The 14,833-nt window shown below is 37.6% G+C and overlaps 1 protein-coding gene across 1 annotated transcript in view; it reads right to left on the bottom strand.

Moving 5' to 3' along the window:
- The window catches only part of Dst (dystonin), a 456,059-nt gene that overhangs the window by 390,317 nt on the left and 50,909 nt on the right, over positions 1 to 14,833 (bottom strand).

The following is a 14,833-nucleotide window of genomic DNA, read 5'->3' as shown; positions in this document are numbered from 1 at the left end:
GTGCCTCTGAGTTCAATCCCCGGTACCAAAAAAACAAAGATGTTCATGGGGTCCTAAGCACTCTTTGACAGGTTCCATCAATGTCATCTAAAACAAATGATCAGACACAATCAGTACATTTTTTCCATTAAATGTTTGAAAAGGATTTTATTATTTAAATAATAAATGTTTAAGATATTTTTATGTACTCTAAATTTCATTTGTGTATGATTATATGAAAGTTGAAATGTTAACTTCCCATTTGAAATAATACTTTTTGTAGGCATTTAAATACAGATTGTTTTAAAGTTCAAGTTCCAAATTTCTTATTTTGGAATCCATGATATGCATCCAGGTTCCAAAAGGACTTTGAAGACACACTAGTAGCTAAGAGCACAGCTGCCGAGTACTGGTGTGAAGGCCACAGGCTATCTCCAGCAACCAGAGATCTACCCCTAGAGCTCAGAGGGTGGTAGCACTGGCGAACTTCCCACCACACCATACCACCACACCTCATGGCCATACTTGTATCCTGTCCCAAATTCACAACCTCTGAGTGATTTTTTTGTTTGTTTGTCTGGTACTGAGGATTGAACCCACAGGCACTTTGTTACCAAGGTATATCTCCAGTCCTTTGATTTTCTGAGACAGGGTCTCAATAAGCTGCGAAGGCCAGTCTTGAACTTGTGATTCTCTTGTCTTAGCTTCTGAGTGGCTGGGCTTACAGATGGGCACCATTGGATCCCGCAATGGCAACTCTTTTCAAAGACTACCAACCTCCTGCTACTCTCTACATCCTCCACTGCTGCCCTTCCTGCCAACTCTTTCTACATGCCCTTTGGGATCTTCATTTTAGCATCAACAAGCTCCATCCCTCAAACAAAGCATCATCTCTACTGTTTGACTTTCCACTGTCAGGCCACAAGTGTTTATTACCTGCCTGTTCTCTACACCACTGTATCACTCCATCAGAGGCCGCTCCTTCTGTGTATACCAGCAAATGCCACTCTCTTCCTTTCTCTGCACGATCGCTGTCTAACCTCTGGCCACACTTCCTCCTTCACTGAGGACTCTGGTATCTGACTCATTGCTGCTTCTCCATTTTGAGAGCTGTCATCATTCAGGAAGATTCCCATACACATGTGGATGAGCCATTCGACACCTCATCCCCAAAGGCTCCTAACCTCCCAAACTCAAATAACCTTCACCTCTGTCCTCTTCTGCCAGCCACTCCACAGTCCCACTCTGAATGAGGACATCATCTGGAACTAAACCTGAATCAATTCTGACCTCTCCTTTTATTCCCTCCAGTGCTGGGGATGAACCCAAGGCCTTGGGCATGCTAGGTAAGCATTCACCACTGAGCCACATTCCCAGTCCTGGAACCTCTCATTTAATCCAACAGCACAATCTCAAGTTTCTGGCTCTCCAGGCTCTCACTCCCCTTCAAGCTAACCCTGACCTCCAATCCTCTTTGTTCCAGGTCAGATCCACTGCTGCCATTGCTATTTCCTGCTCTTTCTCATCCACCCTCATCATGCATCCTTTCAAGCATGCTCTGGACATCAATATCCCAGCCAACTTCTCTAGAGCTATCAATTCTACCTCCATCTTGTACCAACTTAAGCAGTCCCTTTAACTTCTAATCCTGGTCTGCTGAAACCTGTTTTGAAAACAACATTCAACCAGGAAGTGTGACCCTCAACAAATGCACAGTATATAACATCAACTGGCACTCAGTTCTGTTCCTATTAACAGCCTCCATCTATCCCAAAATCTAATCTCTGCCCTTATCTCACCTTCATTCTGTCCAGGCCTGGGAAAGACCCCCTTTCTTCTCCCTAAACCTCTCAAATGTCTCTCATCCTAAGAAAGACCTTCTGAATCCTACACCCTCCCTTGCTTGCTGCCTAATTGCCTCAATTCCTTATCAAGCAAACTTCTTTAAAGAGTAATTTACAAATGCTATTTCCATGACTTCATGTCCCATTCATTTTTCCCCAAGCCCCACCCCCCCCACGCACCACAGTACTGGGGATTAAACCCAGGATGCTCTACCATTTAGCGACACTCCCAGCCCTTTTTACTTTTTAGTTTGGGACAGGTTCTCAATAAATTGCTGGGGCTAGCCTTGAACTTGGCATCTTCCTATGTAGCTAGAATTATGGGCCTTTGCCATTCCACCTGCCTTCCCCATTCCTTTTAAAATTGTCTTTTATTTTTACCGAAGTAAAACAAATCCATAAATCAAGAATAAAATAATGATAAAAAGTATTTGACTTAATAGGCTCTTACTCAGATATGTGGCTCCATCAGTGACACAGGTCTCTAATCAAATGTCACCTTATCAGAGAATGTTCCCTGACTGTAATATACTGCTCTCTGGATTCATTAATTTTATATATTATTTATTGTTTCTCTTATGATAGACAAAGATTATAGTTTTCTTACATAATTTTATCTTAAAATGCATATTCAGTGATTTCATAATTAATTCCATGTAATATAATTCACCGCTGAATTAAATAGTGTAGTACGATTAATTTTTCTTGCTTATTCAAATCTATAACTAGGGTAACCCACACAATAACATTAAGAAGTTAGGATCCCCGTTCTATAGTTGAGAAATCTAAGCCACAGAGAAGCTAAGTAACTCACTTGCCCAAAGGCAATAAGCTAGTTACGCGCTAAAGTCAGAATTTAGATTCATGGGACTCACTGTGACTCCAAATGTTCCCTTCTTAACCACTTTGTTGTACTGCTTACATTTGCCAAAAGGTTTGTCTTAACTCAAACAAAATTAAACTGGATTCAGTTCATTAATAAAATGTGGTATCTGTTACATATGAGAAAAATTTAATTTGCTTAATTTCTGTTCCCACAATAAGTAGGTAACTTTCAAAAAAGCATCAAGATAGGTATTTTGGATATATAAAATACAATTCAACTTGACAATCGGTCATGATAATTGAGCCTGTAATTTTCCTTTTTTCTACTCTTCACTCTGACTTCTCGTCTTACAGATTTCTCCTACTCCATGAAAGCTAAGTAATAACTACTCAGAGAAAAAGCAGACCAGAAATTCATTATTAAATATTTATTGAAATCCCACAGGTCTTCAAGGTTAAGGTCTAAAACAAAAAGCACGATCTCTTTCCTCTAAGGTGACTTAGTTTTTCTCGTTATTAAAGTTAGAATGAGACAGGACTATAATGAAAAAAATAACTGAAAAAACAATTTCAGTGTATTTCTAAGAAATCAGTACTGTTAGTTTTTCAACTCATCTGGTTGTATAATTAATGAAAGATATTTTAAAATATCAATTAGTGAAATACTTGTACAATGCCTAATAATGTAAAATACTCTTATTCAAAATTACATATACCTAAGTAAATAAAAGAACAAGTGAAAATGACTAAGAATAAATGCAAACAGTAAGTGTCAAAAGAATCAGACAAAGCCTGACATCCAACTGACTCATCTTCCCACTCCATCTCCCACCTTCAGACCTAAATGTCTATTAAAAAAAAAAAAAAAATTCAGAATTTTTAAGAGCAGGCTCTTGACCCTGGAGTTCTAAAACTCTCCAACCATACTTAAATCTTTTACTACTCAAAAGTAAAGTAAACACAAAAACAGAACAACAATCTGAAATTTAATCCAGTGGTTTCTCTTTATGGGAAGAATCACAATGTCTGTAATTTGTCACCAGTGGAAGAAATCAAGCCTGATTAACCCTCATTTACCTCTTATTAAATAGGTAGCTAATCTATTGTTCCACAGAGACAAAAAAGGTACCAAGCAAACAGAGGTTAGGGCAGGGAAGATGCCAAGAATCTTGGCTGACAAATTTTGGGACATCTCTTGTTTAAAACTCCGAAGAGCTGAAGGAAAATGGAACTCCACTTTAAAGTGTATGTTCAGACTGAATGTAAAGTTTTGCCCTTTAGATCTCCTGGAATGAAGGTTTATGCTCAATCATGTTCAACCTTCTTGGAATGCAGGAGAAGAAAAGGCTAAAAATAATGTGTCAATTGATTGTTATCACAGTTCAAGGGAAATGGCTACTCTGGTGCCTAAAAGGAATGGGATCATTTTCAACACTGATGCTGACCATTTAAAAATAATTATTTTCTGTGGCTGCAAGTCATGAAAATTAATAGCATGAAAGCACACATCTTACAAGGACCTCATTACTTCTTCAATACATACACAACCACTGTCCAGTTTTAGAGACGGTGAATGCATCTGGCAAAGCAGCTAAAATTTATGCCCAATTCTCAATTATCCATGCCCAATGTTGAAGAAAATTCATGGGTAATTCTAGAGCATCCTAACTAATGACAGCTTCAAACTTAGGTTTTAAGCAGAACTAGACATGTGGAATCATTGGCCTGCATTCTGTTTAGCAACAGTAAAGGAGAAATAATAGCAGGAAAATGAAAGCAGATGACCCACCACTGGAAAATCATCTCTTGAATAGAAAATCACATAATGGAATGTCATGTCAATATTAAAGATTAACTCAAATCGATTGAGCAACTCAATATGTTGCATTTTAGCCATCATCAAAATTTCATGAGTTCTTTGAGAAGACAGAAGTGTAATTTGCTAGAATAGAGTAATACAGGAATAGAAGAATTCTACTTTTGTGAAAAAAAAAACCTGTTAAACCAGGTATCATTTGCATTTTAGTAGCAAAGTCGGGCAACATGAAGGCATGCTTCCTTGAGTCAGTTTTGTTTCAATAATGACTATATTCTCACATCAATAAACCTACCAAGAATAAGAATTCTTCTTAAGGAAGAATCAGCTTTTAGATAATAAAACATAAAATATGCCTACATAATTTTTTGTCCATTTTATATTATTTAAATTTTTAATTAAGCACATTTTATATGCCATTCACTAATATGTTTAAGTATTCTAAGTAAAGGATCAATAACTAGCAGATAGTTCTTTGTTATAAGAAAAAAATTACCAAAAAAAAAAAAAAAAGCTAGCAAAGGGAATAATACCCCTTTCTTAAAACCTTCTAATAATAAAGATCTGAAATCTAGAAATGTTATTAACAAAAATTTAGGCTGACTCTATGGAAAACAAAACCCAGAGGAGGAACTTAATGAAGCAAAGTGTTGATGATATAAAACTTCAAATAAAGGCTTTGTTTCCATTTTCTAATGTGTTAAATGTATCATTATGAAAAATTTCAAGCTTATACAATAAAAGAAAAATATAATGAACCCCCTTTACACAACACCAGGTCTCAAGAATTACCAACCTTAGCCCAATCTTAGCCCACATTTTCTCCCCCATCCCTCTGGATTATATTAATGTCAATCCTAGGGATCTTATTATATCATTATTAAATATTTTAGTGTGTTTCTCTAAAAAATAAGGACTATTTTTACCAAATCATAATAACATTATCAACCTAAAATATTAATACACATTTATTAATGCTATCAAATAGCCTGCATTCAAATTTTCCCACTTTTCTCAATAACTCTTTTTGACACTTGATTTGTTCAACCAAATAATTCATACACGTTACACCTGGTTAGTTATTTCTTTAGTCTCACTCCATCTGTAGTTTGGTTACCACTCTCACATTTGCTTCTTACAATATTATTATTAATAATACAATATTATTTGCTGAAGAAACTGAGGGTATTTCCCACAGTCTGATTTTGATAACTGTATCTGCACCATATCTTTTAACATATTCTTCTGTCCCCCAGGTTCTGCGTAAATCTATAATTAGAACTAGCAGTTTAAGATGATTTAGGTTCAATTTTTGGCAAGAGCATTTCAGAAGTATTATTGTGTACTTTCATCAGAAAGCACATACATGTGGTTGTTTCTCTTATACATGTTAACACTCATTGATGACCATTGTCTACGTTCATTATTTCATTAGTTTGCAAACCAGTAACATTCTAATTGCATCATTTCTTTTTCCCCCCAAATGATCTGATTACCATGTATAATAATTTTTATAGCAAAGACAGGATAATGCTTGATTCTTTCCCTTTAACACGTTTCAGAGGGTGAGTTGGTTCCCTAGCATTTTTCAAAGGTCATCGATGAAGTCATTTTTAAAAATATCATAGACTCATGGACTTTAAATATGTCAATGTGTTTCAACACACTGTGATTACTATTCACATTGACAGTGCAGTAGGGGCCTTTCTAATTGACTCCTGGTACTCGTGACATGACCTTGGCAGTCCTTGATGTGTCCTTGCTTTTTGGCTTCACAAGATGTTCCTGGCTCATTCTACATTTCCAGTGCCAGATCTGGAATCAGCCATTTCCCCAAGAAGTCTGTGATGATTTCTATGAGTGCCCTGCCTGGATGGCCTCCACCTGGCCAGTGAACTCACCTCCCACCTGCTGCGAGTGTTGGCTGCTAATAGCACACAGCTGCCCCATCTTCAGAGACCTCTCTAAAAGGGTCTATGGCTGATGACTGAACGCAGGAACAAAAGGTTTGCTTCCAGCAGAAAAGATCTACAATGCAATTTGTGAAGCACACTTTGGTGCAAGACTGGGGTGACACTGGTCTCTCGCCAAGCCCACATCCTTGTGGATTAGATTCTACCCCGATGCACTGCCCTGTTTCCCTTCCTCCACTGCATGGCACTCTCCCTCAGTAAGTCACTTACATAAGAATCCCCTTCCCAGGCTTTGTTTAAGGGAACCAACCAAAGTCACAACCTTATTGTCTTTCTGTAAGAAATGATTTTAGGATACCACCATATGGACTGGTCACTGTTTCTAGATCTCTTCGGTGGAGAAAGTTAGGAAATAGTATTTTTTTTAATGATTTAATTGAGTTCAAACTGGTATTTCCAATTCCGTTTTAAAATTATAGGGATTTTGGTAACTTCTCTGATTACATACTCAAATCTTTCTCTTCCACTGTAAATCCTAGCTCCCAGTGACATCAACATGCCTATTTGCCAAAGTCTGGAGAGTTTTTTTAACAAACTGATCATGAAATATTGTGATCTTTTGAATTAATATGCAACTTTATATTGTTTTAGGTCAATATTGTTTTTCACAAATATAATGCTTTAACTCATATGCAAATGTATTATACAATATCCTTTAAACCTCAATTAAAAGTTTATATTCTAAGTAGATTCTCTTTGTTTATGAGTAGTGATCCCAGCTCTCATTTTATTCATATGAATCACTGTCTTGTCATTTGATATTCAATTCAGACATTCCCGAAAAGGGTTTTTAAGGAAATGTCCCCCAATCAGAATTAAATCTTTTTCTTAGCATTTGCTGCTTGTAATTACCTTTTATTTACTTTGTGCCTCTTCTATTTCATGATAGTTTGCCTTTAAAATAAGCTAAGTGTATACCTTCTCTAATATTCTTAGCATTTGGGGCCCTTGTTGATGAACTTTTATTGTTATTCTTCTGCCTCCTTGCCTATTGTTGCTCTGGTTAAACTTAATTTGAAAATTGTGGTAAAACACATACATATAAGATAAAAATTATCATCCTAATAGTTTTTAAATTACAATTCATAAGTGTTATATACATTGATATTATTACATAATCTCCAGAATTTCTGCCATCTCGCAAAACTGAAACTCTTATCCAAGAAACAACTGACTTTTCCCCTCCAAATACCTCATAAAAGTGGAACAAAAAGTATCTATCTCATTTTACTTAGCATAATGGCTTATTTGTCATAATGTCCTTCAGATTCATCCATGTTGTAGCATGTGTCAGAATTCCCATTCTTTTTTAAAAGGTTGAATAATAGTTTAAGTATATATCACTTTTTGTTTACCCATTAATCCATTGATGGACACTTGGGTTGCTTCCACATTTTGGCTATTATGAATAAAGCTGTTATGAACATGAGTATCCCAGTATCTCTTTGATACCCTACTTTTGATTCTTTTGGGTACATATCCAGCAGTGGAATTGCTCGCCATTTGGTAGTTCTATTTTTAATGTTTTGAAGAACTGCCATACTGTTTTTCCATAGCAGCTGCATTATTTTACATTCCCACCAACAGTATGCAAGGGTGTTTAAGCTAAAATTTTTAACACTAGATTAATTTAGGTATCTGATCCTTATCCATCTTAGTGATGCTCAGCTGCACAAAGTGGGAGGATCAAATATGTTGATGCAGCTGATATGTCAGTGGTACACCCCAGCATTAGTACTGATTAGCTACTTTACCATTTGATAACGGAGTGGGATGTGTAAAAGCTGCATTATGGATTTGATAGTATTCTACCAAAATGGATTTGCCAATACTACACTAGTAGCTTTGGGTAGCCAGTACAGATCAAGCAGGCTGTGAGCAGGCTCTCAAAGATATAAAGTTATTCCCTAGGAATGAGTCACACTGAAAAGATGAGTAATTCCTCCAGTCTACTACAATCTATAGTCTTCTCCCTGAAATCTCTCAACCAATTCCCTAAGCATTATCTGAGATAGACTGCTCTTCAACAGATTACAAAGATAAGAGATGTCTGCTTCTCTCTCGCCTTATGGCCTTGGGCCAATGGCTTACTCTGTGAAACTTAATTTTGTGAAGTTAGGTTAAAAATATAAGCCCTACCCAATACACAATGTAACTGTTCAGCTTAAATAAGAAAACAAATATGAACATGCTTTGGAAATATGAAATCAACTACAAAGTACTACTTAACTGCAAAGTACTTTTACAAGGAAATAATTTTCCTGAAACATTGTTGTTATTTCTAGAACAGACATCTGCTCTTCCAAGGCACAAACTAAATTCTGTCGGACATGAATCTGGAAGGTTCAAATCTACAGTTTGGTTTTCTTGAACCACACATCATTCCACAACTGGAAAACAAAAATATGGGCAATAAGAACAGAAATCAAAGGGACCCTTTTCACTCAGTTGAGGCTGATTTAGAAGAGTTCAAAGAAGGTGATGTGTAGAAAAATTAAGAATTAATGTTCGGGCTGGGGTTGTGGCTCAGTGATATAGTGCTCGACTGGCACACATGAGGCCCTGGGTTTGATCCTCAGAACCACTTAAAGATAAAATAAAGGTATTGTGTCCACCTATAACTAAAAAAATTTTCTAAAAAAATAATTAATGTTCAGAGACATGAAGCCATGAGTCTAGAAAAGAAACTGCATATTGATTATCAAATATAAACAATTTGTGATGCTTACAGCTATCAATGAAAGATTTTATCAATGGAAGTATTGGAGCAAAAGGGAATCTAGCATTAGGAAAAACCAATGAATTAGATAAGCTCTAACATCCCCTCAGACTTAAACTTCCTTTGATTCACAAAGACTCATAGTAATTGAGAAGCAGGTGGGTAAACTTCACCCTCTTCACGTATAATACAATAGGATACAGTCCTAAATTCATAACTCATGAGATTTATGGTAAAGATCAAGAAGCAATGTCTCAGGCAAAGATGTCTGTTAATTTCCAAGCAGAATTCCAAGGGAAGTTATGGTTGTGTCCTCCAAAATAAAGAAACTTATGTCCATGTTCCCAGAACAATTTAAGGATTATTCTCACTTGAGGTAAAATAATCATTTATACCATTTTTGAAGGGGTTTTCTTTTCAGCCCCTTCAATACAAAAACTTTGAAAGTTTAAGTAGTTATTTGATTGTTTTAAGTTACTTTTGCTTGGAGTTTAAAGAATTTAAGGTTTTTTAGGTAACAGGCAACACTGAGAACAAGAAAAACAAAAAGAATAGCAAGAGGCCTTGCCACAATCAAAATGCTGACCTCAGAATTATAAGTTAAAAAGAAAAGCCTGTTTTCTTCCAAGCATAGAACCTAGTTAATCTTGGTTTCCTAAGACATTTGGGACACTAAACACTGTCCATATTAGCATAATTCATTCAATACAGTCCATTTACTCAGCATGCTCCTGTGTACAATCAATTGTATACTTGCTGATAACAAATAGGCAACAAGTGAAATCTTTTACAAGATTCCACTGGTTCAGAACCTGAAGAGGGAGGTATAGCAATGTGTAGCAAAGACTCAGTAAACTGAATGAATGTCATCTAATAAAATCCTTTTCAGGCAGTTAGCAAAAGATATTTGACTTTATTAACTCAATTCATTCTCTAGGAAACAAAGAAAAGGAAATGGGGGTTTGTTTCCTTTAAGAGCTTTGTATTTACTGATTAATTAGCCAAAATAAGGCATGAGCTGAACAGTCATGCCTTTCACAGAAGGGGAAGTATACTGAGGTTATGCAAATAAAGCTGCCTGGTCAGACATATTTGAAAAGGAAAGGGAAAGGGAAGACCATTTCATAATCTAAGCAGGAAAGAAACAAAGAAACACCCTCCTATATTTTCAATAAGATCAAGGATGTGCCTTTAGTCTTTTCTACACTGCAACAAGCTCCCAACAAAAAAGATGACCTAAAACCTTGGTAATACTAATTTTAAAAAATTTAAACTATGCAACGTTCCAAAATACCCTGAAGCCTTACAACAAACCAAGCTTCAATCACAAAAGCAGAAAATATCCTCAAGATGTAAAAAAAAAAAAAAAAAAAAAAAAAAAGAGAGAGAGAGAGAGAAGGAAAAGAAGGGTAAGGTGAAGGAAGTGAGTAGGGGAGAGACCCTTTTCTGTTACCTTCTCTAGTCCACCTGAGTGACCTTCTCTTGATCTAAAATGAGTAACCTTAAACCAAAGTCAGGAGCCCTGGACCCATCTCAGCTTAAAGCATCTACATTTTCAAAGGAAGAAGTAGAGGATATAAAGGAACCATATTCCAATTAAAAGAGAAAACTAAAACATCTAGTTTTAAAGTTCTCAATTGGCATTATTTGCAATTCCAGAATTAAGCTACAGTCCAGACCAAAATGGTTCAGAATGTTCCACCCCACCACCTATGTAGGTTTTATCTATAGCCAGAGAAAAGGAAGTAAGATACTGAAAGTAGAAGTGAGGTACAGAGATTGCTGAATTGGATAACGTTTGGTCACTGCCTTACTCCAACCTGATTTGAAGAGCTGGCTGCCTATCACTGACTGAAGCTCTGGATTGGCTGAGATTCTGCTACTTGTTACAAGACTAAGTTATAGTTCATTTACACATCAAGCTATGTTATACGCTCCACTATGTAAACTTTTGGACCAAATTTAAAATCTATGTGGAAGCAGCTTTAGGCCAAACTTAATTCAATATAACAACCCTCTTCTCAAACTCTCATCACTGGAGGAATCCAAGGCTCATCCTCAACTCCCTTCTCTTCTCTACCAATATCCACTTCCTGGGTCATCTCATCCAGTGCCATGGATTTAATAACATTTATGTACTAATGATTCCCAAATTCAGATTCACATATTCCATGATATCTGGACAGTAGAATGTCTTACAGATATTTCAAACTTAACAATTTCAAAATGGAAATTTATATTTTCACCCCACAACCCAAACCTGCTTCATTCTCTGTGTTGACTGAGAAAAGAGAATAACTCAATCACCTGTGCTAGGCTTGTCTGTTCTCCAACTCCTCAGTCAAAACTGTCAGGCTCTATAATCCAAGCGTCTGCCTGTGGTAGGACTTCAAAAGTAAGAGGACAGATGTTCAAAGACCAAGAGGTTTTGCCAGCAAAGGAAGCAGGCTACAGAATGGGCATTCACCATTTTTAATCAGATATTCTCTCAGCTCAAGTGAGTACTCAGAGGTTCTAAGTCACAAGGAAATGGAGGCAATCCCAATGCAGTGTACAGAAAGTTGGAATTAGTGAAATGTAATGGGAATAGAGTCAGTATGTTTGATTATTTACTCATGATCTCAAACTTACTTCCCTTTACTTCAACCCCCAACCTCAGACACATAATATTTCTTGGATCCGGGAGTTGTTTTATACTAGCAGGTTCATGTAAGTAGCAATCGGGAAAATGACTCTTGCTACTTTCTTGACACAGGAAAAGCAGGCTCATAAGATACCCTGTACATTGCTGCCATATGCAGATTAAAATACTTTAGGAGGGTAAAGTAAGATAACAAGAGAAATGTGATCATTCTGAATTCCCATTTTCCGCTTACCCTGCATGGGGTCAAGTGTGCATGGGTTTAAGTGTTAGCCCCATTATCTACCAGCATGGTGACTTGGACAAGCATCTTCCTCTTGAAAGCAAGTACCCACCCCCAGAGAATTGCAGGGAAGAGTAAAGGAGAGAACAGCACAAAGTACAATGGCCATGGATAGCAATGATATACACATGCAATAAATGCAGTACTCTTCTCATGAAGGCAATGATGTTTAAAGACTCTAGGATTCAGAAACAAAACAAAACAAAAAATGCTTTGTAATGTCAAAATACTAAAGCCCAAGGGGAGATCTGGATATAATTTTCTTTCCTCCCCAGAGGTAACTAAAAATTTCTAAGCTTCCAGTAACAGATAATACACAGTATAAATTCCAAGACCTAACCTGAGAGAAAAACAGGATAAATTTTTTGTTTACTCAACTTTAGAGACATCTAATTCTCCAAAGGAGTGACATAAAAACAATACATGTATTATTAATTGTTTATATCACTGATCCTCATTATAAATTCTTAGAGGCACATCTGAGTATAAATTATGAATTCAGAATAAGTACACGGGTGAGAGCAGCCAAAGATGCTAAGTATAACACATTCCATGTAACGCTTCATCAAGAGGATAGTCCTACTACAATCTCTCTGAAACTGCAAAGCCACATTTTCTAATTCATCTCCTTTGCAGCTACTTCTGTTTTGGTCTTTCTCATTCATGGGCCTATGACTTATTCGGAATGCCACTAGAAATGCCGGGAGTGCTCCATATAAAGTCTTTCAAATAATCCTAAATCACCACAGATGATTTATTTTTATTGCATCTACAACAAGCTACAACAAGAGTTGCTCTTACAACACCATGCGCTAACACCAACTTTCTCCAAATGTGTAAGTTAGTAACAGCACAGGTTTGGGACCAAGGTAAATCATGCAACTCTAGCAGGTAGTACTAACTACACCTAACCAAATCCATTAGATGACACAAAGCTGCAGTTTGAGTCCACATATGACATAAAAACGGAAATTCGGCAGAGGCTGTAATGTTCCAGAAGACTGCACAGGAATCACATGAGACAAGCAGTCAACAGCCTCCTCACTACTGACTTTGACAATTTCTTGTCTCTGTCACAACTGATAGGAGATGCGGTCAGATGGAGGAAGTGAGTTCTATCTGCCCTAAAGAACAACCCACCCACCCTAACCCCCTGAATGCTATTGTGCTCCAAGCTACTGAGAAGCCTGTACTGCTATTTCCTACCCTCTAATCTCTCCCCCTTCCAACTGCTCCTCCAGGAAAAGACAGTAAAGGCCATCCTCAGATTCCCCTTCAGCAATGATATCAGATGCTAGCAAAGCATGCCAGGCTTTAGGCTGAAGCTTTGGCCCTAATCACCTCACACTAGACCACCGCAGTGGTCACTAAACTGTCCCCTTTCTTGTGCCCCTAGCTCACCCTGCACACATTTAGGCTTCCTAAAATCCTGATACTCTACTCTTCCAGTATCTCCATGAAGCACAGGAAGTAAAGTTTAAATCAATGGCTGTCTGGAATACATTCTGGCTCCAATCTGTTTTTCCAGCATTATTTTGTATTTGTATCTGTCTTAGATAAATCCCACATTCAAACAGTTCTCAGTAATTTTGCTTCTCTACTTCCCAAACCTATCTTCCTTATCTGATGCCTAGCCAACTCATACCAAATTAATCGCAGCTCTCCCATAGATATCCGCTGACCACCCTATTTGGGATATGAAAGAACCCCTCTCCATATTCTGAATTCCTATAGTGCCACTCATTCACTAAGCTATATTTCACATATAAATATTATTCATTCATTTAATCAATAAAATGAATTTGGATGCCAGATGTCAGGAGATTTTCTGGACTACACAATATGGCCCTTAAAAAACTAACTCATAGTCTATGGGAAAAGAGGAAGGAAAGAAACTACCATTTACTGAGTATCCATTCTAAGTAGATCACCATGATATCTTTTCCAATGTGTTAGTTCCAGAGACAGCCATGGCCACTGTACAATAAGGAAGCTAAGTCTCAAAGAGTTGAAACAACTTAGAAAGGCTACCATGTATGTTTCTCACTCTTTACTGTCCCTGTCCTGTTCTCAGGTTCTCTGCCCATCTCTGCTTTGCTCTGTCCCTGGGAGGCTGACCTCTAGGATTTGTACTACACAAGCTCCTTCACACTGTGGTTTCCAGTTAGACTGGGCTGATGGGAAGCACCACAGGGACTAGGAGGGCAGTGTGTCTACTCCCCCAGCTCCTTCCTGACTTACTAGGGTTCAAGTAGTGGCTGCATTCCACAGCCACAGCTCTTGTGAAAGGGCTCTTCTACAGCTCCAGATCTTCCTACCGGCATCTAGCAGCAGCACTGCCTCCTGTTGCCCTTAAGGCCAGGAGTGGTAGATAGGCATGCTCCACTTATTCACTGGAGAAGTACCTTGCCCTATCCAGTCCCTTCATAAAACTCTCTCTAGTCAGGCATAGTGGTGCGTGCCTGTAATTTCCACAGCTAAGGAGGCTGAGGCAGGAGGATTACAAGTTCAAAGCCAGCCTCAGCAATTTAGGAAGGCCCTAAGCATCTTAGCAAGACCCTGTATCAAGAAAAAAAAATAAAAAGGGCTGGGGGATCAGTAGTTAAGCACCCCTGGGTTCAAGCCCCAGTGCAAAAAAAAAAAAAAAAAAACCTCTCCAGTTAAACCCACTAAGTGTGACAACTGTTTCCTGCAGATACACAAAGCAGGATTTGAACCTATGTGGGTATTACTGCACAGCCCTCCTTTTTCAT

This window comes from Sciurus carolinensis, chromosome 7, assembly GCF_902686445.1.
Source record: "Sciurus carolinensis chromosome 7, mSciCar1.2, whole genome shotgun sequence".
Taxonomy (NCBI): domain Eukaryota; kingdom Metazoa; phylum Chordata; class Mammalia; order Rodentia; family Sciuridae; genus Sciurus; species Sciurus carolinensis.
The sequence above is the reverse complement of the archived record's forward strand: the minus strand, read 5'-3'. Positions and strand labels throughout refer to the sequence as shown.